Genomic DNA, 27562 nt, shown 5'->3' on the forward strand with positions numbered 1-27562 from the left:
TATTTAGAGCTAAGCACAGAAACTCTTGATACTAATTTGCCCTGAGGGCTACCAGTTTGTAGCCACTGCTTTGTGTAAATGGTGGGTGACAAAATGGGGATAGCAAGCATACATAGTTTGTTTAATGTTGAGTTTTTGTCAGCTGGGTATGGAGGGAGGGAGACAGCAAAGAAAGGCATTTATTAACATCATTTGTTTGCAAGTAACAACAGTCAAGCTGCAGTCGTTTTTATTTGTTTTTTAATGATGGCTTATTATTCCATTAGCAAGAACTCTGGCATAAAGAGAGTTCTGTGGCTAAAAAATATGCCAAAGTCTCAGGTGCATTCTGCTTTTTTATTTCACCCTTTGTAGCATTTTTTTGTAAGGTCATGGCAGTTGCAAGACAGCTAGCTGCTGTACCTCTAGACTTTATGATAACATTCCAAACAGACAGTGGGGGAGGCAAAGAAAGAAAAATTATTTCTCCTTGCAAGGCTTTGCCTTTCTTTTTAATGAAAGAGTCTCTCCTCCAGGGTTTTCTAGCTATGTTTGTTTGGCCAAAACCATGTAGCATGGTTACTCATGACTGCAAGGAAGAGTGCACAATTCAGTAATTTGGTTTCCTTGTCTCTGTTATAGAGGAAGGTAAGAGAGAGCAGGGTTAATGATGGCTCTTGTGTAATTGGTTCAGTGTCTTACAGTGTAGTGTAGGAGAAGAGTGAGTATAAAAAATCAAATAAAACATTCTAGAGTGTGATGAAGGATCTGCTGGAGAAGGAATAATTGGTGATTCAGAATAAAAGGAAATAATAAGTAAAACAAGTTATTTTTTTGAGAAGGGAGAAAGAAATGAATTAATATGCAGAAATGCTTCATAATGGATAAACCAGTTTAAAGGAAATTACTTCGTACTGAAATTGGAAATGAGATTAAGGAGAAAGCAGAGAGATGTCTCAAAGATTTAGTGAAAGATGAATTAAAGATTACAAATTAGTCCATTTGAGCTTGGAGAGAGTTACTTTGTAGAGCAAAAGCTTTGTGTTACTTTCTTCTTTAAGGCTTGGCAAACAACTGTATGAAGTTCAGTTGAGAGTAGGTTATAATTTAAATGCTTCTCACATGATATAAAATATAGAAACTATGTTAAGTAAATTTAAAGTACTTACTAGAACATTATTTTAATAATCATAAATTCCATGAAAATGGAAGAAATAAAAGCATAATGGGGCACATGAGGTACTAAAGGAATAGGAGATATTTGAGGGACAAGTTAACAGTGAAGATTAAGAGCAGGTAAAAATGGAAATGAGCAGGTGAAATCAGAGATAATATTTCACACCCTGTGAAACACTACGTATCATGAAAAGTCTTTTACAAATTGTGGATGCTGAGTAAAATGTGGTCTAACGTTGAAAGTAGGGCTGAGCTCGCAAGAATGAAAAAGACATTTGAAGGGCCTCAAGTAAAATGATACTGAAATCCAGAGTAGTTAACTCTGCAATGAAGCCACGGCTGACCTGGTGTGTTTGCAAATTTAATAAACAGGGGATTTGGATTTTTGTAAGAAGCTGCGGACAGGAGAAAAACCCATGGAAGCAGAAGAGGTAAGCAGTTGGCATTGAGACTTCCCACATAAAGACATGCAAAGAGCTATGCCCTTGGAAAAAGAGGGGTATAATCGTAGGTGTCCATTTCATATGTTTGAAGTTCAAAATTGTACTGCTTAAATAAAGTGAGAACTTAATTTATAGCGGTCCCATTTGAGTCCCTTAGGGTACTTGGCAAAAACCACCACAAATTCAAAATTTACAATATTCCTTTAGCCTGAATATTTGCTCACAATATTCTGAATTCACAATACACATACGTAAAAATTGACTAAGACTCAAGAGAAACTGCAGATATTATTATTCAGTGCATGCAGTTATTGGCCCCAATTGGTCAAAGTATGTTTAGAATGATTGAAAAATTAAATATGGAATGAAACATTCTGAGAACAGAAAAAGTTACCATTCCAGGAAGAACAGGGATATTTAAAAGGGAAAGAAAGAAACCTAGAAACAAATAAACAAAAATAGTAATACTTGAAATTAAGAATTCAGTGTATAAGGGGGAGGATATTGGTAGAGTGCATGCCTAGCATGCCCAAGATCCTAATTTCAATCCCCAGTACCTCCATTAAAAAAAATTAATAAACCTCATTACCGTCCCCCTCCCCGCCAAAAAACCAAACCAAACCAAAACCAAAACCAAACAAACAGAAGAATTCAGTGGATAAATTAAGAGCAAATTAGGTTTGGATGAATAAAGAATTAGTTGATTGGAAGAAGATGAATAAATTCAATTTAATGGAGCAAAAAGAGTTGCAAATTATGGAAGAGATTAAGGGACATGGAAGGAAAAATGAGATGATTTAACATGTATCTAATTGAAATTTCAAATGGCAATATTTGAAGAAGTATTGATTGAGAATTTTCCAGAATTGACAAAGGACACATCTCCTAAAATTCAAGAAGCTTTAAAAAAAAACCCAGTCAGAATAAAATAAGTACATATCTATTGATTTCTATAAGGAATAACAAGCAGATATTAACAATAGCTTTCTTTAGTGAGATTAGGGAGAGAACTTGGTTTCAGAGAAGAAGGTATTGACTTTTATTTTGTTACTTTCTGTGCAATTTAAATTTGATAATTTTCAGTCAAAGAGATTTTTAAAAACTTCCTTAGCTTTAACAGAACTAGTAAATGTTATAAAAAATGAACAGATATTAAGTAGGTAGTGATGGCCTATATTACTTGATGAACCAAAGGGGAATTGTTTTTAAAAGCATTTTTTAATTTCATTTGGATTTTCCTAAAAGGATATTTTTATTGCATTTTCAGTATGGAGAGACAAATATTTCCTCTTTGTGACTACACAAGTATGTCTAATTAAGAAGGCAGGGTTGTCTTGACATTTTTGGACTATTATATTTATTGTTTTATAGACATTGTAATACACCAGATGTAGCCAGTGCTCCACATACATCTCCTATAATTCACTAGCTATTTGATTTCTAATTGCCCAGTTCTGTATTTATTTATCGGAAGGCCTCCTCTGGTCACTGCATTCTCTGCTTGTGGAGGATGCCAGAAATGCTGGGAAATTAATGTTTTTGCAGTAGTCCTTAAACAGAGGTTGATGAGAGTTGGTGAGTAAATACCCCAGCTCTCCTGCCCCTCAGCAGTATGACGATGAATCATTAATTCTGTATTGGCTCTCAGTTTCCCTAGTGATAATAAGCTTCAGTTGTTTTCAGTGACAGCTAGTTTAACCATGTGACCTTTATTGGCTCCCCACAACCCCTACTTTCTGTGTCTCACCTTCCTATCCCTCTACTGTTTTCTTTATGAGAAAATAAGTTATGCATACTCAAATTACTGTATCAGAGTGGTTCTATAGAAACCATAACTAAAACAAAAAGCAGCTTAGTTTTTAAAATTTTCATGATCAAGATTATAATAAAATAGGTGTTCTCTGGTCATTAAAGTGGAAAAACATATAATTTCATCATTCATGGTAGAAAAGTATTCCAAAATACCTTGTAATATTGCAAAGAAATTTCTATTACTACAGAAATCATTCGCTTTCCTTTTTGTAGCCACATGTGCCACAGCAAAACATTTCATGACAGAAATATCTGTAAGTCTGATAAGTAGGAGAGAATCACAAAGAAAATTTTACTTTTTACATATATATTTTATTTTATTTTACATATATATTCTTTTATAACTCATTCCTTAAACAGTTTCTGACCTCAGTTTATTTCTGACCTTTGGTTAATTTAGGTGATGATGATTATTTACTCAACTTTGGAAGTTTCAATAAAACAGATTTGGATTGTGATTTCTGTCATTCCTGGTGCTTAAAGGTCAATGCTTTTCTTCTTTCCTAGATAATGTTTACAGTTCATTGGGGAAACTACTAGAAGTAGTGAGAATCAGTGACTGCCTTTTCCAGGGTGTGTATGTGTTTGTGTCTGTGTCTGTGTGCATGCGTGTTTAATTAAAAACTTTATCTTCTGCAATAAAGACATCATAGGCCTATCTCTAAAAATATTTTTCCTGTTGATTCCTAACATCGAGCTGATCATTTGTGACAATCTGGCAGATTATTATTACTATGACAGATGGCCTCAGACTTTTTAATCAGAAAATCCAAACTGAGGGTTCTGGATTTTCTTTGTATTTTGTCTAAAGTATGAAGTGCTGTAGAACAGATGTGAACATTCCTACTTGTTGAAAAATATAATTTTCCAGTAAATGCTTATAAATTACATTACATCCTGAGTCTGTAACAGTGATCCTTAGTCCAGGTTGATTTTGCCCTCCCAGAAGCACCTGATGATTATGTCTGCAAACATTTTTTTTATTTCCATGAGTTGGAGCAGGGGAGAGAATGGTGCTGCTAGCATCTGGTGGGTTGAGGCCAGGAGTGCTGCTCAGTATCCTACAGCACAGAGGAGAGCCCCTGGCAACAGACAACGTATGGAGTAGGGCTTGGGAAACCCTGGTCTATATGTTAGGAGAATTTACACATGTTTCTTTAAATTCACAGCTTCTTAAAATGTTCAAATACTATTTTCACCCTTAATTTGTGGAGATAGGACCCTTTAACAACTGTTTCAAAATAGAGAAGAACTGTATTGTTATCAATACAGAGCCAAATCATTTTTTTGTTAGTATCTCAAACAGGTGTTCAATAAATAGACATGGAGGAGAAGCATGTGACTTGACAGATCTTTTTTATTTAGGGTCAGCCTAGGGTTTGATGATAAAATCTATTTTGTGCTAAACACATGAACAATGTGTGGAATTAAATGGACACTGGAGAAAGGGTAAGTTGGAATTTTCCATGGGAATGCAGGTTGCAAAATGACCTTCTGTTTATCTCCTCATCCTGTAGAGTGCTTTATACAACATATACTTCTGCCTCATACCTAGCACCCATGTTCTGATTCTCTATCCAGGATATTTTATTGCTACATAATGCTCCCCATGACATTAAAGCTCCATTGTATTAATTATCCCTTGCTGGGCTAAAAAAATACTTGAAAATTTAGTAGCTCACAACAATAAACATTTATTATTTCACGTAGTTTCTGTGAGCGAGAAGTTTGGGGTATGGATTAACTGGATGATTCTGGAACAGGATCTCCCATAAAACTGAAGTTAAGATGTTTGAAGAGCTACCAACACCTGAAGGCTTGACTGATGCAAGAGAATCCCCTTTCAATGTGTCTCACTTACGTGCCCAGCGTATTTGAGCTGGCTGTTGGCTGGAGACCTTCACTTCTCACCACATAGACCTCTGTATGAGGCTGCTTGAATAGCCTCAAAATACGGCAGCTGGCTTCCACCGGAACTAGTGATCAAAGAGAAAGCAAGGCAGAAACCAGGATATTTTTTATGACCTAGTCATTATCATTTCCATAATCGGTTACAAAGATCAGCCTACTCAGTATGGGAGGAAATTTTACAAAACACAGAACCCAAGGGCTTCAAATCATTGAGGACACCTTTGATTCTGGTTCCTACACTTGATATATTCAATAAAATATTTTACTACAATTAGCAAAAGTTGTTACTTTCTTTTATATGTCACAGAGTATGTTCATAAATTATTTAGTTTTGTTTTATATTAATTTTGCAGCCCATTGATTGATGACTTGAAAGAGAAAGAGAATAGAAATAGATAAATCAATAAGCAAGTTAATATAATGATTCATTCACAGGAGGATGAGGAACAGGCTTATGGAAGCAGAACTAAACATTTAAGTGGTGAGAAAAGCATGGGGAGATAGGAGACTTAGTAAATAAAGTTTGCATGTAAATTAGAGGCATATACTATAGTTGATTCTGAGAATTTGTGCCTCTGTAGAGAGAACATGACTCTAAGATAGCAAAACACACAGGTAAAGAGTACTTTTAGATAATTAATCTAGTTTGGATCCTTTTGACCTTGATACGTCAGACAAAGAAATTCACATATATATATCCAGGAAAGAGTCAGAAACTTGGATCTATTATATGGGAGAGGGCGACTAATTAGAGATCTTGTCTGGTAATCAACTGCTAATAGGTATAGTTAACATGGATGAAGTTGAGAGGGGTGTGGGGTTGGAACATTAATATTCCAAGTGGAATATTAGATTTTTATTTATCTAATATTATTATTAGATTCTAGTGGAAGTAGATTTTTATTCAAGGTGGATGAAATACTTCTTGGTAATACATTATAGAATTGATGGAGTAAACGAGTAAATGCTATTTTCCAATTAAAGTCCGTTGGCATAGTGAAAAGGACATCGCATTCAGTGTCAAACCTCTATATCTGTTACTGACCAGCAGACTGATTTTTGGAAAATCATTTAATTTCTCTTATCCTTACTTTTTACATTTATTAGAGACTTAACCTAGGAAATCTCTATAGTACACCTCGGTCAAAAAGTTAATGACACTTATGTTTACATTTGTTTTATGTGAATATTAATTTTCTTATTTATAAGATTGATATAAGGACAAAATGACATAATGTATGTGAAGGTGCTTTATAAATTATTAATGCAGAGTCTGCATGATGTTTATAAATTAACAAGAATATGTATTTTATTTGTGTATATGATTTGTAGAATCATTCATCTATTACTCATTATATGATTTCAGTGTGATAATTTCTGTTCACATGAGAACAGTTTCTAAAAAATTGTGTGCAGTTGTTTTCTTTTAATTGTCTCTCTAGGCATAAGACTTGAATTTTGATCTCTGAATGTAAACATGATTCTTCATAATTTTAAAAATACTTCATCAGTTTTTAAAGATAACTTTATTTCTAAGCTGATAAATTTTCCACAAGAAAGTTACTCTTCTTTTGTTTCCCTGCTCTCCCATCTTCCTTTCTCAGTTTCCATTTTGTTTGATCTCCTCAGAAATAGAGACTCAGTAAGATTGAGCTTTATTTTTGTTGACATGATAAACCAAGTACAAATCTTAAAACATGGATGTGAAACTCTAGATACCCTTTAAGTAAGTGTTAAACTTGGTTAGTTATTAAGTAAAACATTGTCCAGTAAGGAATAATGAATGGGTTTATGTTAGAATCAAGTGTTGAAATGTGTGAGAAAGATGTTTTTATCTTTTAGGAACTCCTAGGAGTCTGTTTAGTGGATTATCTTTTCCAAAGTCCCATTGAGAAACTGACACCCCAAGTCTGTTAATTTATCTACTGCATGGAGAAGGGTTTTCTTGTTGTAGGAACTGATACAATTTTAACAGGTTTCATTCTGTAATGTATTCAGGAATATGATAGAAAAAGTATACCATGTTCAAAAGCGAAGCAAGCCATGATTCCCATACCAGTTATTTAATTCCTGTTATATATTAGTAATTTAACATAGATTTGCAGATTTTGACTTCACTGATGCCTTCCTTACATCCATGGACTTTAGGTAGTATGGAATTCTACAGGACTGTTTACCCTAGATGAACATTGGAAATTTAGAAGACTTACAAATAGGTAGGATCTAGGAATCATCTTCTTTATTCCCTACTGTGAGTCTCCAGTAAGGGGGATGATCTGCCCCTTCAGATAGACTTTGAATCATATTAGAATATACTGCATCCTAGGTACTGGCCGCAAGTCACTCAAGGCTACAAGTTAAAATGTGTGTGTGTGTGTGTGTACGGAATTTACATTTGTAGCAGCTTTTGTGGCACCATTCGGGCAGAATGATGGTCTTTTCTGTCAGTTTATTGGGTCTACTGGCTTTAATATTCTCTGTGTTGTTGGACCTGTGAGCATTATCTTTATGGAATTTTGGTCTCCTTGGGGGAAAAAAAGTATAATGAATCTCTTGAAAATATTATCAAATGACATGAAATGTCCCCTTCTGCTGGTAGAAACAACTGTAACTTTGCATCCTCTCAAGGAAATGGGCTTTTCAGAAATTGAGCTGAGCAATTGATACTACTTTTTGTATTTCTCCATTTGCACATTATCTCTGGTGATTTGCTGTCATGCAAAATAAGCATCACTTTTCATTCTGTTCTCAAAAATGATAAATTATATCTTTTAATGCTTTTGTAACAACCGAGAATATACACAGAAAGAATGCCTAAATGAACAAATGTGGGATAGTTAGACTTTTTGATGTTAAATCAACTGTAACATCCATAGCAGTGTTTCAGAGGTAATAGCGGTTGGCATTGGTGGCTGGAATGCCTTAAATTTAAACTGGGCCTGATGAGGGAGAACCACCAACAATTGGTGCTTCAGTTTTTTTAAGCGATGGACTACTTTCAAACTCTCCAGTGTTAGGACTTTTAAATGAAAATAGTTTTAGTAATGGTCAGGATGTGTTTTTGGCTTTGGCTCTGAAATACTAGATTATTAAAAGCCATCAGTTTGTTCAATAGCTACAATATCAATGTTTTCAAAAGCTGATTTTTAAAAATTTTACAAATCGGGTATGAAGAATGGAATCATAAAGTCATATGTTTTACAAAACACAGCAAACATTAAAACAGGAGAATCCAAAAGAGACAAACGTGTTGTAGTGCTTCATCCATCACAATAAGAATTCAAAGTAGGTTCTATATAAAGTCGTAACACAGAAGATGAGATCTTACTATAATGGACCACCCACTCTATTAGAAAATGAGGTTGTGAAGAGTGACCAGATAATAAAGGGAAGGTTTTTTTAATTTTCCTTTTTTCTCTTGGGAATTCTGAGAAATTACAAAGCCTTCAACATTTTCCTTCCAGGCATTGTAGGCACAGCGCCTTGATGTGTTTCATTATTGGGACTGATTTTTCATATGCAGATTCAGTCTCTGGGGCAAAATTTCATATGGGAGGTCAGGAGAGCTTCTTCTACAAATTTGTTAGCTACCCTGGAGGAGAAAATGAAACACATACCCTAACTTTCATGTTTCAGATCTTTGGTGGTCTGGAAAGAGGCAAATTTCTCCCCCCTAAAAGAAGCTATCTAGAGAATCATTTTCAGTTTGCTTCATTTAAATTTCAACTCCCTTGGGCCAGTCACGTCTTAGGAAACATCTGCTTCACTATCAGAAGATGTCTACACAGGAAGCCTGCTCTACTTAGGTTACCTTTTAAAAGAATATCAGATCAACTTTATTTTCCTTACCAAATGTACCTTTATAATTACAGTAGTGAGGGCATTTTGGGGGAATATTTAGAGAATATGTAACTACCTCATATTTGAATATTCATAGTTATTTTATTTAATTTATGGAAATTTAGTTTGAGTCTGTCTTTATTTTTTAGAATTGTGGTAAAATATATGTAATTTTATATAATTTATCATTTTATATACATACGTGGTAAAATATACATAATTTAATATAATTTATCATTTTCACCATTTTTAAGTGTACATTTCTGTGGCGGTAAGTATGTTCACATTGTTGTGCAACCAGCACCATCATCCATCTCCAGAATATTTTTCATCTTGCATCTGTACCCAGTAAACAACAACTTCTCATTCCCTCCACCCCCAAGCCCTGGAAACTACATTCTACTTCCTATCTCTGTGAACTTGACTGCTCTGGATACTTCATAAAGTCGAATCACACAGCATTTGTCCTCCTGTGGCTACCTTATTTCACTTAACATAGTGTCTTCAAGGTTCATCCATGTTGTATCATGTGTCAGAATTGCCTTCCAATTAACAAATTTCAAAAAATGCAAAAACATTTCAAAATGTTCCTGTATTTATTATGCAAACTTCTAGATATGAGTACATTTCTTCCTGTCACATATAACTGTGATATAAAGAATAGAATATATTACAAAGAATGCTGTATTTTACTGTATCGTAAGTTTTATTTAGCCGAGAGCTCTTGATGTATTTCAGCATATTCAGTAGATTTGGAGATAAAGAATATTAATCTATAAATATTGTCCTTGCTTTAGTGTTATTGTGAAGTATACACAATCACGGTTTTTTAAGAAGGAAATGATGTCACGCATATTTTTCTCAAAACACTGAAAGCTTGAAACAAATCATTCAAACCACACAATCGAGAATTATCTGTGATAATCCTATTTAAGATTTGCTTCTCATAATGTATTTAAGCCTTGGTGTGGAATAGAGATTTTTAGGAAGATGTGAGTAATAATAAAATTGAAAAGTCAGATTGAAAATATATTTGTCAATTTCCAACCGATAATATTAGACCTTTTCCTGGAAAACATTGGTAAAATGTGGCTCACTGTCAGGACTAAGCATGCCCTTTATAAAGTACAGTTTTGACTCTAGAAAAACAGAAAATAGACTCTATAATTTCTTGTATAGAATGATTTCATTAAGATCAAATATTGAGCAAGCCTAAGATTAAGCCAGATTATTATAACTGCAGTTAAAATATAATTCTTGGAATTTTATTATTCATTTTAGCAAAATAAATATTTGATTTGGCTTCTAAGTACAACATTAATTACTTAAATACTAATCACTTAAAATTAACTGATCTAGCTTTGATCCTTTTATAGATTAAATAAGTCTTTGGGAATGATAAAATGTGATTGAAATAAAATAATTTTATAAATGTATTCATGGTAACAATTTGATGCTAGTTTTTTCTTCAAGTATTTTTTAATTCTTTTTAAATATAGATAAAGATCAGAGAATTGTTGATTCCGTATGTAAAAGAAGAATGAACATATGTGGAATAGTGGAATGAATGTTTAGATCACAATTACAGAGAGCAAACTTTTAACACATGTCTTTTGACATATTATTAAAGAGGAGGACTTAGTGAAATATTTCTCATTTATAATTAAACTACTAGTGAGTAAAACTAAATATGTAAATATTAGTATAAATAAGTCAACTAGATATAAATAAAAAGATAAATAGAAGTATCTATTTGATATAAATGAATAGAAAAGCTACAGGTAGTACTTTGTAAATAGTAGGAACTCAAGAACTCCTGCCAAAACTAATAAATCAGCTGAATTAAGATTACATGCGCAGGGAGGTAGTAAATGCCTAGATGTAAATACCAGAAGTGTTCCTAATTTTGGCAATTTCTTCTTTAATCTAAAAACACTTTCATGATTACTTGTAATATATAGCAATTATTAATTTCAGGCATTTTAAAAGTTAATGTCAACAAGCAACATTTTAAAAAACTGGATATTTATATTATTCTAATCTTAAATTGCACTTTCTTGTAACTACTGCATTTAGTGCTAAAATAAAGTACTGTGATACTGTTTTTTAAATTCTGATTAAATATTTCTTGCATATTTATCAAATACTTCATGAGCTTCTCACTGGATTACATTTATTCTAAATCCTTTTATTGTAAGTGAGCTTCATCATGTTACAAAATATTTAGAGAATAGACAGTATATTTATCACTCCCTTTTCAGCTCATTCATATTGTAAAAGTGAGCAAATATCTAAGATATCTCGAGGTCATCTCTCATTCCATCTCCTTATTCCTTGGATCTCCTCCCAGACTTCTGTGTCTCTCTGCTGAACTGTTTCCTACTTGGGCATTTATCTTCCCGAACCTATTGTGTTCTACCACAAAATTGCACTAGGATCTTTCATTTTCTAACTACAAGAAAAGCCATAAAGCTTTTCTTCATTCAACTTTCAACAAGAATTAAGTAAGAATCTGTTATGTGCCAGGAACTCTTCTAGGTTTTTCAGTGAACAGGAAACCTCAAAATGCATCCCTTTCGGAGCTTACTTTGGGGTGTTGCATACAGTAAAAGTGAACATTTTGTGTAATCAACTATGTAGCAACTTGAGAAGTGATATAAAAAAGATGTACAGGAGGTTAATAGTGTGTTGCAGCTGAGTTACGATTTTAAATAAGGTGGTTAGACTAGGTGCAATTGACATGTCTTTAAATGAGGAATGAATACATCTAGAGGAATAAGGTTTTCATGCCAATGTAAGCTAATGTAAAGGGGTACATGATGTGTTTGAGAAGCAACAAAAATGCCAGAGTGGCTGGAGTTATTTAATGAAAAGGGGAGAATTACCGGCAAAGAGGTCAGAGAGATTATGAGGAATCAGATCATGCTGGACTTTGTGGGCCACTATAAAGAATGGCATAATTCCAAATAAAATGGCATACCAGTACAGATTTTTGAGCAGACGAATAACATGATCTGATTTAAAGAAATAAAAATGTCTTAAAACATGGAAAAGTTGAAATAATATGCAGTGTACCCTTGTACACTCTTCCCTTAGATTCATGAGCTATTTATCTCTTCCCATGATTGCTCAGTCTACACACACAAAGATACACACACTCTTCCACTCTGCCAGGTCATTGAAAGTTCTCTACAAACATCATGACACTCACCCCTAAACATTTCAGTTTGCGTTTCCCAGAAACCAAGACCTTCTTATGCAAAGCTACATCATCATCATCATACATAAGACAATAAGTAACAGCTTCAAATTTCCCACATTTTCACGTTTCCTAATTTCCCCAATTTTTCTTAAATACTCTCTTTGCTACCTGGTTGTTCTTTAATCCTGGATAAACCAAGGCTCACTCATTGCAGTGGCTGAGTTCTTTATTCTCCCCCATTCTGAATCCCTCCCTCTACCTCCTTCTCTTCTTCATGACGACTGATCTCTGGAAGAGTTCAGGTCAGTTGTCCTGTAGATTGCCCCTCTTTCTGGATCTGTGTGCCAGACTCCCCATTATTAGATTCAGGTCCTAATATCATAATATACTTTGCTTCTTTCTCATAGTCATTGCTTGTCTAGTTTGTCAGAGAAAGTCAAACTCATATTTACAAAATTCCCGTGACATTGACCTGTGTAATCTCTGTAAGGACAAATGGTGAACCAATAGAGTTATTTCTAAAAGTCATTTTTAGTTTAAATGATAAATGAGACTCTTGGCAAGAGGATGATCTTGGGTTCAATACCCTTGACTTTGCCTTGGAAAGTTGTGTCTTATTTACCTACTTCATTTTTCCCATAGGGCAGGCAGTTGATTTCTAAATTTTGGAACATTCTAGTTAGATGCATTATTGATGAAATTGCTGTGCAGATCTGATGACAATTTAATGTAGAACAAAACTGGATTGAGTGACCTTTGCTGCAGTTGACGTTGGCCTTTCTTCTTGTTAAGTGACTGGACAATTTATCTAACTTAAAGGAATATTGTGATTGCTAAATGGACTGTCATAGATAAAGATATATACCATTCTTCTTGAAAAGGTTCACCAGGCAGTAGTAATAAGAGAAGGTCAAGGGGCATGGGACTTCATAAACCTTCTTTTAAAATTCATTGTCCTTCTGTACATAAGTAGTTGCATTTTTTTTCACTTTTAACTGTTTATCCAGAGTCTAGTATCACTGAACAGACATGGTGCACACCCAATGGTTGGAATATGTTTTGCTAGATCATTACAAAGTCAAACTGTTTAGATTTCTGTCTAGGATAAAAAAATCATCTTTGTTTATTCTTTGAGATGGGAACTCAAGCTCAGATAATTATCATTATTCAGTTAAGTTGCTCAGGTTCTGGTCTCTCCGTAAGGAAAGTTGCATTTACTTCATAAAGTGTCATACACGTTCAGGGTATATATAGGCTAGAAGGGGAAGAACTATAGAGTCATAACCAGTTTGGGGATAAAATGGAAGACTGCTGCTAGATATTTGTATGAGACTACTCAAGGGAACCAGCCTTTCCTCAGGAGAATCAAAGCAGATGAAATGTATAGTATTTTCACATGATGACAGGATATGTGACTAAAATAAACCAAGAAAATGTAGTTGAGAAACAAAATTTAAGTTCTGAAGCTGAAGTTCTTTCTCTTGAAATGATTTTACAAACCATATATATTTTAATTATTCATTAGCCTAACCAGCATTTAAGCAGTTAAAGCATTTGTTAATTCTGACCTAGTATAATTTGCTCTTCATATATAGCTGGTTACCTGTGGGACTCATGAAAAGTGCTGTTCCTATTGCTGTTGACTGGTATGTTTCACTAACACGTGCCCAAGCTGGGCAAGTCTTTTCTGGGTCTTTATCATTTTAAAGCATGTACATCATTCTATGAAGAAGTGTCCTAAGATAAGATAACAGATTAAGATGTGGACATCAAAGTTCATGTTTGTATGGGCTTAAAACTGATTTTAAAAGTTTGTCTTCTTTATAGTGAAATTTTAGCTGGTAAGTCCTTGAACTATTTTCTATTAATGTATCTGCATTTTTTCTGTACCTGATTTACTCATTTTCAAATATATGTTTTTCACGAAAATGAATTTTTGTTTTTGGTGGATTTTTCCTGTTACCAATTTTTGATAAAATAATTTACAGTTTATTTTCCCCACATACTTCTGTGTATTAAACAGTGTCTGCTGTCTCTCAGGGTTATCGTTAAGAGTTTTCATACTTTCAAATCATTTCTCCCTACATTAGGATGCGACATATTAGCCTCTTGAAATCCTTCTCCTACTTTTTATAGTTTTTCCTACCTTAAGATTTAATGAACTACATAACTACTGAAATTTCACTTTAATTTTCTGAAATTTATTTGCTTCGTTAGAAATACTGTATTTACCAGAAGGCTGGAGTTGAGTCAGTAGACTTAAAATCTCTTCTAAGTACTATGATCTATTAGTTTACCATATTTGTTCACTCAATTATTCAAAATTACAATGAAACCAAGATTTAGATTTTAATAATATTTCAGGATATTGATCTGATTTTCTTGAAGTTTACATGAGAATCTACATAAGATCATTATAATTTCTTTCCCTTCCCTTTGTTTTCTTACTTATCTACTTTTATAGTGTAGATTATTTGTGAATATAATTTATTTAATTTCAAACGGTATTTAATAACAGATAACTGTGTTGTCAAATACTGACAGAACCTTTTCCCTTACTGTGAATTATTCAATTTCTAAGATTTAAGTTAGAGTTGAATAATCATGTTATACTGAATTAAATCTCTTACAATAATAAATTAGTAATTTTGTATTTAAAATGAAGAATTGTAGGATTTATCTATACCATTTTTCTGATTTTCAGTTGTAATGAAGGAAGAAAAAATAAAGGGAGGAAAAATTTAACCATATAATGAATAACCAGCTGATCATATAGTTTAAATTCTTTTAAGAGTTTTGTAAATCTGACTTGAGTTCCTCTTGATACTAAGCATAGTCTCATTACAACTGCTCCACAGAGCAAATTTTATGTTACTGTTACAACTGACATTTTTTTGTGAAATACATCATCTTTACATCCTGATAAAATGAGTGGTAGAGAAGAGCTCTGAGAAAAACTATAGCATTATTGAAATGTGTTTTCTCCTGGAAAGGCAGGAATAATATTTAATCACTAGCTGCAAATATTGCTATAATCATTAAGAGAAATTATGTCCTAAGGATGAGTCAAGGTGGTAAAAACTGTTTATTGTGAAACTAAATTAGAAGAGCTAGCAAGCTTTATTAATAGATCTACTTGACTTTTTGAGTAGACTGTTTTCAGATACTATGCTATGTTAGGTTTTATTAATATAAAAATATATACACATACATTATATAGATAACTGTAAGTGTAGATACATATACAGATATACCTGTGCATTTATGTGTACATACATGTATACATACACGTGTTAACACATAACAATACATGTAAAAATATTTTTAATTCCTATGAGCGCAAAGGAAGAAGCACCTACTAGATATAGACAGCCATGTCGGTTTGACATGCTTATGATTTTGTGTTAGACATGTTTGTATCTTATCATCATCTTAGCAATATGATAAGTTTGTATTTGAATTATAAATTAGAATACTATACTTGAATAGTGTTTGTGTTCTGAAGTATGTAAAGTTAGTGGGTAATTAGCTTTTAAGTATTTAAAAATAAATGATTACTATCATATTAGAACAGTTTAAAACTTCAAAAATTATTTCCAGTTAAAAGTAATAATTTTGCTTATCTGCTTTTTAATTGGTCATTTGCTGATATTATTAGCACAGTATGTTCTAAAATCTCTGGACAACATGAAAGCTGTAATAAAATCTACTGTAAACCATCCATGAAGGGGACTTTTACAAATGTGATTATGGGAGCCTGGAGGCTACATTGCTATAATTGGCCTCCTGTGAGGCTGGTGTTCTGTCATTCCTGGAAGCTCAGCCAACAAGAAGATGGGATTTCACAATGTTTGCATTTGTTGACTGATATTTTGGTTTGCAGAGTTCACATAATGATGAACAGCAATTCAAACTTGTATCACTGTTTACATATGAAATGCAAAATTACATCTGGTTTTTTTTTTTTTCTACCCAAAATTCAGCTACCTTGATATTCTTTACCTGACTATCCAGTAAATATTACTGAATGTTCTTATTTCCAACATATATTTATTCCTGTCTCTGTGTAAATGTACGTTATCCTCTAAATCTCCCCAAACATCATTTAATTGTTTTTTTGATCATCTAGTTTGGAATTTTTACACATTTTAGCTATTGTGTAGTCATAAAAGATATTTTATCAGAAATATTTAAACTTATAAATTCTAAAGTTAATCACCATCCCCCAAAATGCAAGTGTCTTAGACTGCTTTAAGTCAAATCACCCCTTCCCAACTTATTTTGATATTGTTTATCATATTTAATTTTGCATTTTTTATTCCCCAAATATTAAGTATTCTTGCTAATCCTTTATACAGGCATTTCTTGGAGATATTGCAGCTTCAGTTCCAGATTACTACATTAAAGCAAATATCAAAATAAAGTCACAGGAATTTTTTGGTTTCCCAATGCCTACAAAAGTTATGCTTACGCTGTATCGTAGTCTTAAGTGTGCAAAAGCATTATGTCTAAAAAAGAACAATGTACATACCTTAATTTTAAAATAATGTTGAAAAAATGGTGGCAGTAGATTTGATTGATGCAGGGTTATCATAAACCTTCACTTTGTAAGAAACACAGTGTCTATAAAGTGTGGTAAACCAAAGTGCAATAAAACGAGGTATTCTTGTATAGTCAGTAGTGGGTAAATCTACCCACGTATATGTACTGTTTCTCTGATCTTGAAGTATGTTGTTTAGAAGTTCTGTTAGTAAAAATATATAGTTGGTAAACTGTCTCAATTAGTAGGGAACCTGAAAATGTCTTTAGTTCACTATTATGAAATAATGCCTTTCACAGTATACAACTCTAGGATGGCAGATTTTTTATCTTAGAACTTTGAGAAAATTTAATGTGTTCCTTTGGTTTGGTATTATGTTCTAGATGCGACTTTTTAAAAAAAATTCTTCTAAAAATTCACTTGATTTCCTGAATCTGAGAACTGGTATCTTTTATGAATTCTGAAAAATTCTTAGTCATTCTACTTCAGAACACTGATTAGAGATATCAGACCTTCTCATTCTCCTTGTATATTGTTTTTGTTGACTTTTGTTCATGGTTGTTCCTTTCCTGTTTAACTTACGTTCCTTGGAACATTATTTATGGGAATTCTGTGAAGCCTGTGTTGGAAGTATTTTCTCCAAAAGTGATTTCTGTTTTGCTTTGCCAGATCCCTGCATCATTACCAGCATGGGATCTCTTAAAGCTAATGTTTCACTTCAGGTACTTTTGGCCAGAGGTCAGCAAATTACAGCCTGCAGAGCAAATTTAGCCTGCTGATTGATTTTATGAATAAAGTTTTATTGGAACACAGCCACAGTTCTATTTTGTTCTTGGCTGCTTTTTCTACTACAATGGCAGAATTGAGTGGCTCCAACAGAAACCATATGGTTCACAAACTAAAATATTTGCTATCTGGCCATTTGCAAAAAACATTGTCAGCTACAGTTTTAGACCGTACAAGTAGTATGAATTCCAATCCCACCTCTTTAAAGTCAGATTTGTGGTTATGAATTCTCATGTGAAACTTTTTTTCTTTATTCCTTTTAAACAGAAACAATGATGTGACAGAAAAGTATCTTTACCCTCTGTCTTTAGTGTACTGACTGATGGCTTCACCAGGTGGGAGTCCTGACATCCTGTACTGGTCTTTGACTTCCCATTGTAAGCTGCTTTTAAGATTCTGTCATAGATTGAGTACATCTTTAACCTTTAAAGCCAAAGCCTATACCATCAAAGATGAATGAAAAGATACCTCTGGCAAATACAGATTTTAGCGTCTTCTTTTCTCACTGAGTTCATGTTTTCTCATCACTTCTCCATCTGAGAATTTCCCTTTTCTGTTAGCTCAGCCATGCATTTAAAAATATGTATGTTGTATTTCATCTAGAATTTTTAGGTGCTCTATGCTAAGAGAATTTCTCTAGATACCAGTTCCACCATATTATCAGATACAGGGCATGATGTATTTTAGGGATAATCTCAACCCAAAATTCTTCCTTCAAGCTGATACAGCTTAAGCCTACTGGCTTTAGATTCAGAGTGTGGGACATAGTCCATTGTTCACCACTTTCTCTATATGTGACCTTGGATTAGTTATGTAACCACCATTAAGTCCCTGTTTCATCTCAGCAAAATGAGAATAATAAATGCGCCTATTACTTACAGACTTTGTGACAATAAAAATGAAACCTAATATAAACATAAATATACAAACACACGTATAAAATGTTAACTTTTTGCCCAGCAACAGTAAGTGGTTAGTAAAAAATGATATATAGTTGTTGTTGTTGTTGTTGTTGTTATTATTATTTTAGGGATTAACACACCCTTTTAATTTGTTTTAAATATTTTTAAGTTTTAAAAATTGTTTAAAGTTTTTAATTCCTAGTAGGAAAACATTATCTGAATGAATATCCTAATGGCAAACCACTGTAAAATGCTTCAGCTGCATTTGGGGCAGAGGGGTAGGGATTATCTTCAAAGCACCCCAGCTTCCTTCACGAGAAGGTCAGAGGTACACTGGTTTGTATTATTGTGACATCCATTAGGTGATCTCAGTTGCTTTTCCTTCAGCAAGGGCTGTATTTGTCAGAAGGGCATTATGCTTGACCTCCAAATTTGGCTGACAATTTACTGATGAGATTCAAAACCTTTGGGTTGCTCTGATATTTTGACATATTGGCTGGGTTCTGGGCCACATCCTGGAAGGCCACCATAACTTCTGGATCCTGTATGGCTGCAAGAACCTCTGGATTACTAAGAATTTCATTGAGCCCAGGCATTCCTGCCATCCCAGGCATGCCGCCTCCCATTCCAGGCATTCCTCCAGGAAAATTACCAGGCATTCCCCCAGAAAAACCACCTGGAAAAGAGCCATATTGAGCTCCTGATTGTCGTCTGGCTTCTTCCTCCCTCTGGGCTGTCTCATGTTCTTCCCGAGCCTTCTTAACTCTTTCTATTCTTTGATTTCCCGCTCTTCACGTTTTCTCTCATACTTTCCCCGATGTTCAGCAATTTTCTGGGCCCTTGGTTGAACTTCTTTGAGCATTGCACTAGCATCTTCATCATAATCCAGTTTACAGTCAAGGGCAAGATCATGGGCTGCTTCTTCCCAATGGCCCAGAAGTCTGTGTGCTTTCCCTCGCCACTTGTATGGCTGAGCTGAATCAGGATTTATTTCAATAGCTCTGTCACAGTCTCGGATGGCAGCATTTGGCTTCTGTAATTGGATGAAGACACTGGCTCTCTTGGCGTGTAAAATGGCCAAGCGAGGGTTTAGCTTGATGGCATCTGTAAACAAGTCAGTGGCTTTCTGTAGTTCACCTTCATTTAGGGAATCAATGGCAGCCACTTTTTTTATCATTTGCCTGATCCATCATCTCCTCGGTTACCTCTACATTTTCATCACCCATTTCTTGAGGGGCATCAGTGTCTGGTTCAATCACCTTCATTGTCAACTTCTAGATCACTTTCCTCACTGATGGTTCGTCTGCCTTTATGTTTTCCTCCGCCTTCTTACTATCTGTTTTTTCTTCCTGGGTATTTTCTTCTGATTTAGTTTTGTGAGTAGCAGGTGGTATCTTACCCCCCATGCTCTCCACTCACTCCCTCAGGAAGCGCATTTCTTTGGTGTGCAGAACGCTTGGGTCCTGCTTACACATTTTCACGAAGGCTCGAAGCTTGCTCACTTTGCGGGGGTCCATGGTCGGGAGGCGGCGGGCGCGGCGGAAGCTTCGGCCCGATTCCAGGCCCCGGCTCTAGTTCAGCGTGACCGTGTAAAGGGGATAGTTGTTGTTGTTGCTGTTGTTGTTATTCTAATTGACCTATTTTACAAATAGTTAAGCTTATCTGTAAATCATTTATACTAATCCAAAAATCAGTAATTAACACTTTATTAGCCTCTGGAGGTAAGACAGTATCAGATATTCACATATTACACATCTTTTATAAAAACCCATAACAGATTTTTACTCGAAGTAATAAGAAATGTTGCAGTGGACAAAAGGAATAAGAATATTAACATTCAGGAGAATCAAAAAAGTCAGCTTCTAATCTGCCAATTAACAACAAACAAGTACCTCTACTCTCAGTCTACTTACTTGGTGAAATGTTATGTGGTAATTGTTTAGAGCAAAAGAAAAATAAAGTAGGAAGTTAGATTTCTGTACAGTCATTTTTGCTCCTGTCCCAGAGTTTATTATCAACAAAGAAATAAGTGTCATTCTTTTTAAGTATAATTAAGTTATCCTTAAGAACTTCTAGTGACATCTCATTTCTCTAAAAATCCGTATTCCTTTCCATGATTATCTAAGCTGTGCATGGTTTGACCGCTGCATCATTTGACTCTCTGATCTCTCCTGCCATTCTCCCATCTATTTTAGTCTCCAGTCACAACCACTTCCTTACTATTCCTTGGTAAGCCAAGGATGTTTCCATCTCAGTGTTTTTGTATCTCCTATCCCCTCTGTTTTGTCCAACTTAATATTACCCTCTCAGAGAGATCTTCAATGCCCATTCTACTTAAAATAGCACCTTCCCCCATCAGTTTCTACAGTATGACCCCACTTTATATTTCTTCCTCTTTCCTACATCTGTTATCGTATTACTTGTTTATGTAATCAGTGTCTTTCTCCCACTAAAATATAAGTTTCATGAGATTAGGGACATTGTACTTGTTCATTATAATATACCAAGTATCTAGGCAAGTTCTTGGCATGTAAAAAAAAGTTCAATTAATACTATTTAAACAAAGGATGACTTCAAGCCCAGCCTTACACAGACTGCAGTATAAAAATATGCCCTTTCCCTTGCACCACGTTCTTCTTCTTCCTAACTTCTAAGGCTGTGTTCAGTTATCATGATTAAAGCCTTTCCTTGTCTTCTAGTCTGATTCTTAGTATTCATATTATTTCTACTGTGTTCTTTTCTTCACAAACATGATTTTGAATTTCACCATTGACTAGTACCTGACAACGTAGCCTAACCACACCCTTCACCTCGCCCCCATCATGTTTTCTTCTGGACTCAAAAGCGAGATCCAGATCCCCAGTGTGTATCAAAATAAGTCTAAAGTTCTCAAACCTCCATGAGCAGTCAGTAATCTCTAGCTTCTAATATCGGAGTGGTGGAATCTGGGAGCTGGGTATCCTAAACAAAGATAGGAGTTAGCAGGTAGGGAAGAAACTGTGCTATTAGTTTGACAGACAACTACATAACAAGTTACGTTTACGTTGCTTTCTCTGTGGACTTTGCCTCAGTCTAATGCAAGCTGCAGGAGGACAGGCTTTATTGGCTCTGTTTCCCGCACACTTTCCCACACAGTACCTACTAAAGATGAGGGGCTGAATACATATTTCCTGAATGTGTAAGAAATCGATATATTTTGAAGGTAAACTCAACACCTTGTGCTCGTGGACTAGATATGATAAAATGAGAAAGAATGAGAAGTCAACAATTGAAAGGTTGAAGTTTTCATTTAGAGAGGGAAGAGTGCGAGAGGAGCAGATTTACAGGGGAAATAAAAGGTCTATTTTGGACATATTAAGTTAGGAATGTGTATGGGATATTAAAATGGAGATGCCAAGTAGGTAATGGATATATGATTCAGAAATTAAAGGGAAAGGTTGGAGCTGTAGATGTCAATTTGGAATTCTTCCATATAAGACTGGTCCAAACACTTCCTGTTAGCCTGACAGACTTTTTCAGAGTTGTGCTGCACTCTGAGGCTTTTTCTACCCAGTCCTTTCCCCCTATTTCTGTTGTATGTAGGAGAACTACTTTAGGGTCTAAAAGGCTTCCCATTACTTCTGCTCCTTCCCTTTTAATCTTAGTTAGCATTTTTCTCTATAAATGTCTTGCAAGTCCAATCCCATTTTGGAATTTCCTTCAGGGAGGGCACAGACTAACACATCTATATGATGATGTTCTTGGATTTATGATTTTTCCTGTGACCTCATAGTTTTAATATTCATGCTTTTAGTAGGAATTACAATAACACACACACGATGAAATATTACTCAGCCATAGAAAAGAATGAAACAATATCATTTGCAGCAACATAGATGCACCAAGAGATTACCATATTAACTGAAGTAAATTCAACAGAGAAAGAGAAATAGACAAAACAGAAATAGACTCACAGACATAGAAAACAAATTAATGATTACCAAAGGGGAAAGGAGGGGAGGGATAAATTAGGAGTTTGGGATTAACATATACACACTACTATATATAAAACAGATAAACAACAGATACCTAATGTATAGCACATAGAACTGTATTCAATATCTTATAATAATGTATAATGGAAAAGAATCTGAAAAAGAATATATGTATGTATACCTGAATCTCTCTGCTGTATACCTGAAACCACACAAAACTGTAAGTCAACTATACTTCAATAAAAAAAATTAAAAGCCTTGCCTTGTAACTGATCTCAGAGGGAAAACTAATTTTTCACCATTAAGTATGAGGTTAGCTGTAGGTTTTTTGTAATCTTTATCAAGGTAAGAAATTTCCTCATATACCTAGCGTAAGAGTTTTTATCATGAATGGGTGTTGGATTTTGTCATGTGCTTTTTCTGACAAAGCTATTGGTTTGGTCCTGTGATTTTTTTTTTTTTTTAATGGTGGTTGATGTGATGGATTATAGTAGTTGAATTTCCAGTGTTGAACCAGCCTTGCATACTTGGGATAGATCCTGCTTGACTGTGGTTTATCTTTTTATACTTGTTTTGGATTTGAGATGATAACCTTTGTTGAACGTTTTTGCATCTATATTCATAAGCAATATTGGTGAGTAGTTTTCTTGTAATATCTTTGTCTGATACTGGTATTAGAGTAATGTTAGCCTCATATAGCGAGATAGGAAGTGTTACCTCTACTTCTCTCTTCTGAAAGACATTGTAGAGAACTGGCATACTTTCTTACTTAAATGTTTGATAGACTTCACCAGTGAACTCATCTTGGCCTAGTAATTTCTGTTTTGGAAAATTATCAATAATTAATTCAATTTCTTTTATAGATATAGGCCTATTCAGACTGTCTATTTCCTCTTGTGTGTGTTTCAGAAGATGTATGTTTTTTAAAGAATTGGTCCATTTCATCTAAGTTATAAAATATATGAGCACAGACCTATTTATAGAATGCCTTTATTCTCCTTTTAATTCTTATGGAATCTATGGTGATGTTTCCTCTTTTATTTCTGATAGTAGCACTTCTTGGTTTTTAAAAAAGGGTCCTGCATTTTTAGTTTCCACTGGACCCAGCAAATTATATGTTAATCCTTAACTCTAATAACAGTGTGCATAGTTTGGAAATTTATAATTTTAATAATCTTGTACATCATTTGTATGTCTTTTGGTGATTTCCCTTGACTTTGTTCTGAGTTTTATTTTGGAGGGGGAGTGAATTAAAGCCTTTTGCAGAAATATCTAGAATACATGTTTGTTTTTCTTTACTATTCAACTATTTGTGTGCTAGTAATTTAAATGGCAAATACTTTTAAAACTTCTCCTAACACTTTGCCCTAAAAGTGTTTTTAAGGACAAATTGCCTTGCGTAAGTCAGGAAATAGCTTCATCTCCAATCACCTACTAGCCGTATTCATGAACAAGTTTGATGGTCACCTCCATTATCTGAACCTTAATCTCATTCTGCTCCTACTCAAGCATTTCCCAAAGAGAAACCTGTTCTTCTAAACAAATTAGCAAATGACTCACCTTCCTTCATTTCCATTGCTATGATCATGTGCTCTGTACTTCAGTTACATTCTGCGTGGGCTCTGAGTCTTGACACTGTGCCAGACTGCTCTTAAAAATGATACTGTATAAAGCTTAGCTTTTAGATCAAAGCAAAAATTCCTTCACATGGCATAGGTCCATTTGTGATTTGGCCACTAGTCTCTTCCTCAGCCTTCTTTTATGCAGCCTCCATACATATTCTGACATGCAAAAACTATTTCCCTGAATATGGCCTGTTACATGGATATCATTTTGCCTTGTTATATACTTTTCTGTCTGCCAGCAATCTCTACTTGTTGATTGTTCTGTGGGTTAATGCCTCTCTTAAGGCTCAGAGTATAGGTCACTTTCTTTAAAATGTTTTTCCATGGTCTACCAGAGAAAGTAAACTCTTAGGGCTTTGTGCCACCAAAGCTCCCCTTTTCCATATTTACAATAGCACATATTCACTGTAGAATTCATTGTTCATTTACTGTGTCTGTCTACCCACACTAGGTAATCATTTTCTTATAGGTAGAGACTGTCTTCCCCACATACGTCTCCAGCACCTACCACAAAGTTTGACATGTGCTAGACTTAAAACACATGAAGTGAGTCAGTGAATAAATTCTAGAAGCCAAATCGATAAAACTAATTTAGATCACAATAAGTATATTTGTGTCCATTTGATTAAATTTCTCTGTTTCAGTATTTCTAAATTCACTTTGTTTTTAATTTAAACTTGCTTAAAGAGAGATGTGTAAGTTCTGAGAATCACAAGTAAACTCACCTAGGCTTAGAGCAGCAGGCCAAGTGTACATCTTTGCACTCATGAATAGGGCTGTCTCACAGGGTCTCTTTAAAGTATGAACAATTAATAAAAATGATTATAAGAAATGCTAAAGTATAATGGGATTTTCTCATAGCAGGTAACCAAGTCTACTAAAAATATTTTAGATTCTTACTTTTATGTGTACTCTTTTTTCATTAAAATATGAAAACTAGTCATTTGAAAAGGAGAAAATATATTTCCTTTCTCTTATGGGAAGGTAAAGAGGCCAGTAATTGGTAAAACTATCAAAATATTCACTACAAATTTCTCATTTCTTTGTAATTAAAGATACTCATATGTGATTGAATGATACTCACTTTGGGAAGATAGACACCACTGACATGAGGTATTGATGATAATCAATATTGTCATATTTTTAAAATATGGGCAGGAGAGAAGGGTCAAATCTTCCTTGTAACCTATTAGATCACTACTCCCTTCCCCCAGAAGGTGGAATTTAAACCACCTCCTAGAATGTGGGGTGAACTTAATGACAATTCCAAATAATGGCATATGGATAAGGAAAAATAATCGTTTTATGGTAGAGAATGCTGGCAAGCACCACCTTAGACAAATAATCAAGGTTAACATTCCTAATGATGTCAAGCTGAAATGATGTGCCACTTACATATTGAGATGAGAAAGGCACTCCATCTTTGAGGTGTTTGTTCAGAAAACCAATAACCACAAACTAATCATGAGAAAAGCATCAGATAAACCCAAATTAAGGAACATTCTGTAAAGTATGTGACTCATACTCCTCATAACTGTCAATGTCATCAAAAAAAAAAAAAATACTGAAGAACTGTCATAGTAAAGAGTGTCCTAAAGAGACATGACAACTAAATACAATGAAGTAATCCTAAATTGGATCTTGGGGAAAAAAAAACAGTAAAATGATATTAAAGGAAAAATTTATGAAGTCTCGAACTCAGTCAGTAGTAATTTACAAATGTTGGTTTCTCAGTTTTGACAAAGTACCATGATAATATAAGATGTTAACATTAGAAGAAACTGTAAAGATTATGTTTGAAGTCTATACAATTTTTTAAACTTTTTTGTAATTCTGTAATTATTCCAAAATAATTGTGTGCAAAATAAAACGATGAATGCAACAAATGAAAATAGCAAGTGAATACAGTTTCCAGTTAAAGGTCAATTAAACATGGTATCATAAAAATTGATATAAACACATATTAATCTGCTTATTTTAATTGAAAACAAATGTACATTCATTAGTCAATCTTTTGATGTCAGGAAGAGGCTTGCTTAATAAGTTTATTGCCCCATGTTTTGGCACATTAGTCAGTATGAATGTAGGGCTTAATTTTAATCCCGTAGATCAATTACGTTAAGGTCGAATAAAGATCTCCTTCTGAACTATTTTTAACAGGACACTTGTTGTATTAAAGACATTTATTGCCAATATTCAACCTAGTATGTGAAAGATCATTAGCTATGGATTAGTTCTGGGTTCCTTAAAAATCAGGGCATCTCTGGAAGGAAAGTGTAAGACCCTTCAAAGTGTTGCATAGTTTTAGGCCATGTCAATCTAGTCTGTATTAAAGGCCTGACAACTAGTTTTCATTCCGAGTGGTTGTGTGGGGAAGAAGGTAGTAGGTGCTATCAAAAGTTAGCAATATGGGTGAAGTTTATTTAATGATGGGATATTCTATCATTCATTAATTGTACCTAAAACTTGAATTTTGAAAAATCAAGACCCTGGTGATTCTTTATAGACAGCTCGAATATCATATAAAATAGGCAAGAGGAACTTTCGGACGAGATCCCTAAGTGCAATGTAGAGGTATTGGTTGGTGACCACAGCAAAGGATTGGGCAGATAGATCTCTATCAGTACAACTCTGAGTGTTTCATAGGAGATAATAAGTGAGTTTTCGTATCACTTTGTAGTTAATCTTCAAGTTACCATGATTTAGTTTGTCTCTGGAGTGAAATGACAGTCCCCAAGATGAACTGTATCATCAAGAAAACACATTATATACTAAGAGGAATATATTAAAATGCAGTAACTGAAAATAAAATCTGAAGCCAGAATTGATAGTATTAGATTACAAAAAGGAGTGCAGTGTTTATTCTTAATTATTTGGTATTCTGAAAGAAATACTGCTCTCCATTGAACTCATCCCAGAATTGATGAAATACTTAAAAGAACATGCAGAATATAAATTTGATTTCTCAGACCTAGATGAATTTTCCCAGTGGATGATAAATTTATTTCCAGTTGCTATGTATTTCAGGTCTAAGAGATAAGGAAACAGAGTACCAGTAAGACTAGGTTCAGTGTTACAGTCTAAACACCTCAACTATTTATTATTGAGCTGCCTTGTAAAGATAACAAAAGTCAATAAAGCATTGCTCCATATCTCATCTATTAGGCCTATAAAATATTTGTATACTTTCATAAATATTAATGAAAGAGAATAGGTAAACAAATGTCACTGACTATTAATTAGAGTTTGGGAAGCCAATAATATGTGTAGCACAATGTTTTAAATCATGAAATTTCTTGATCTTTACCCTTTGAATAAAGGATCAGGCTACTTGATGTAGTAGCTAATTTCTTCAATATGGGAGAAGAGTCA

General features: G+C 34.2%; 1 protein-coding gene and 1 pseudogene across 8 annotated transcripts in view; one reads left to right on the forward strand and one right to left on the reverse strand.

Moving 5' to 3' along the window:
- Nucleotides 1-27562, forward strand: part of THSD7A (thrombospondin type 1 domain containing 7A) — a 555025-nt gene that overhangs the window by 222940 nt on the left and 304523 nt on the right. The window lies entirely within an intron of this gene.
- On the reverse strand, nucleotides 18753-20135 carry LOC105088753 (hsc70-interacting protein-like; annotated as a pseudogene).

The sequence above is a fragment of the Camelus dromedarius genome, chromosome 7 (genome assembly GCF_036321535.1).
Source record: "Camelus dromedarius isolate mCamDro1 chromosome 7, mCamDro1.pat, whole genome shotgun sequence".
NCBI lineage: Eukaryota > Metazoa > Chordata > Mammalia > Artiodactyla > Camelidae > Camelus > Camelus dromedarius.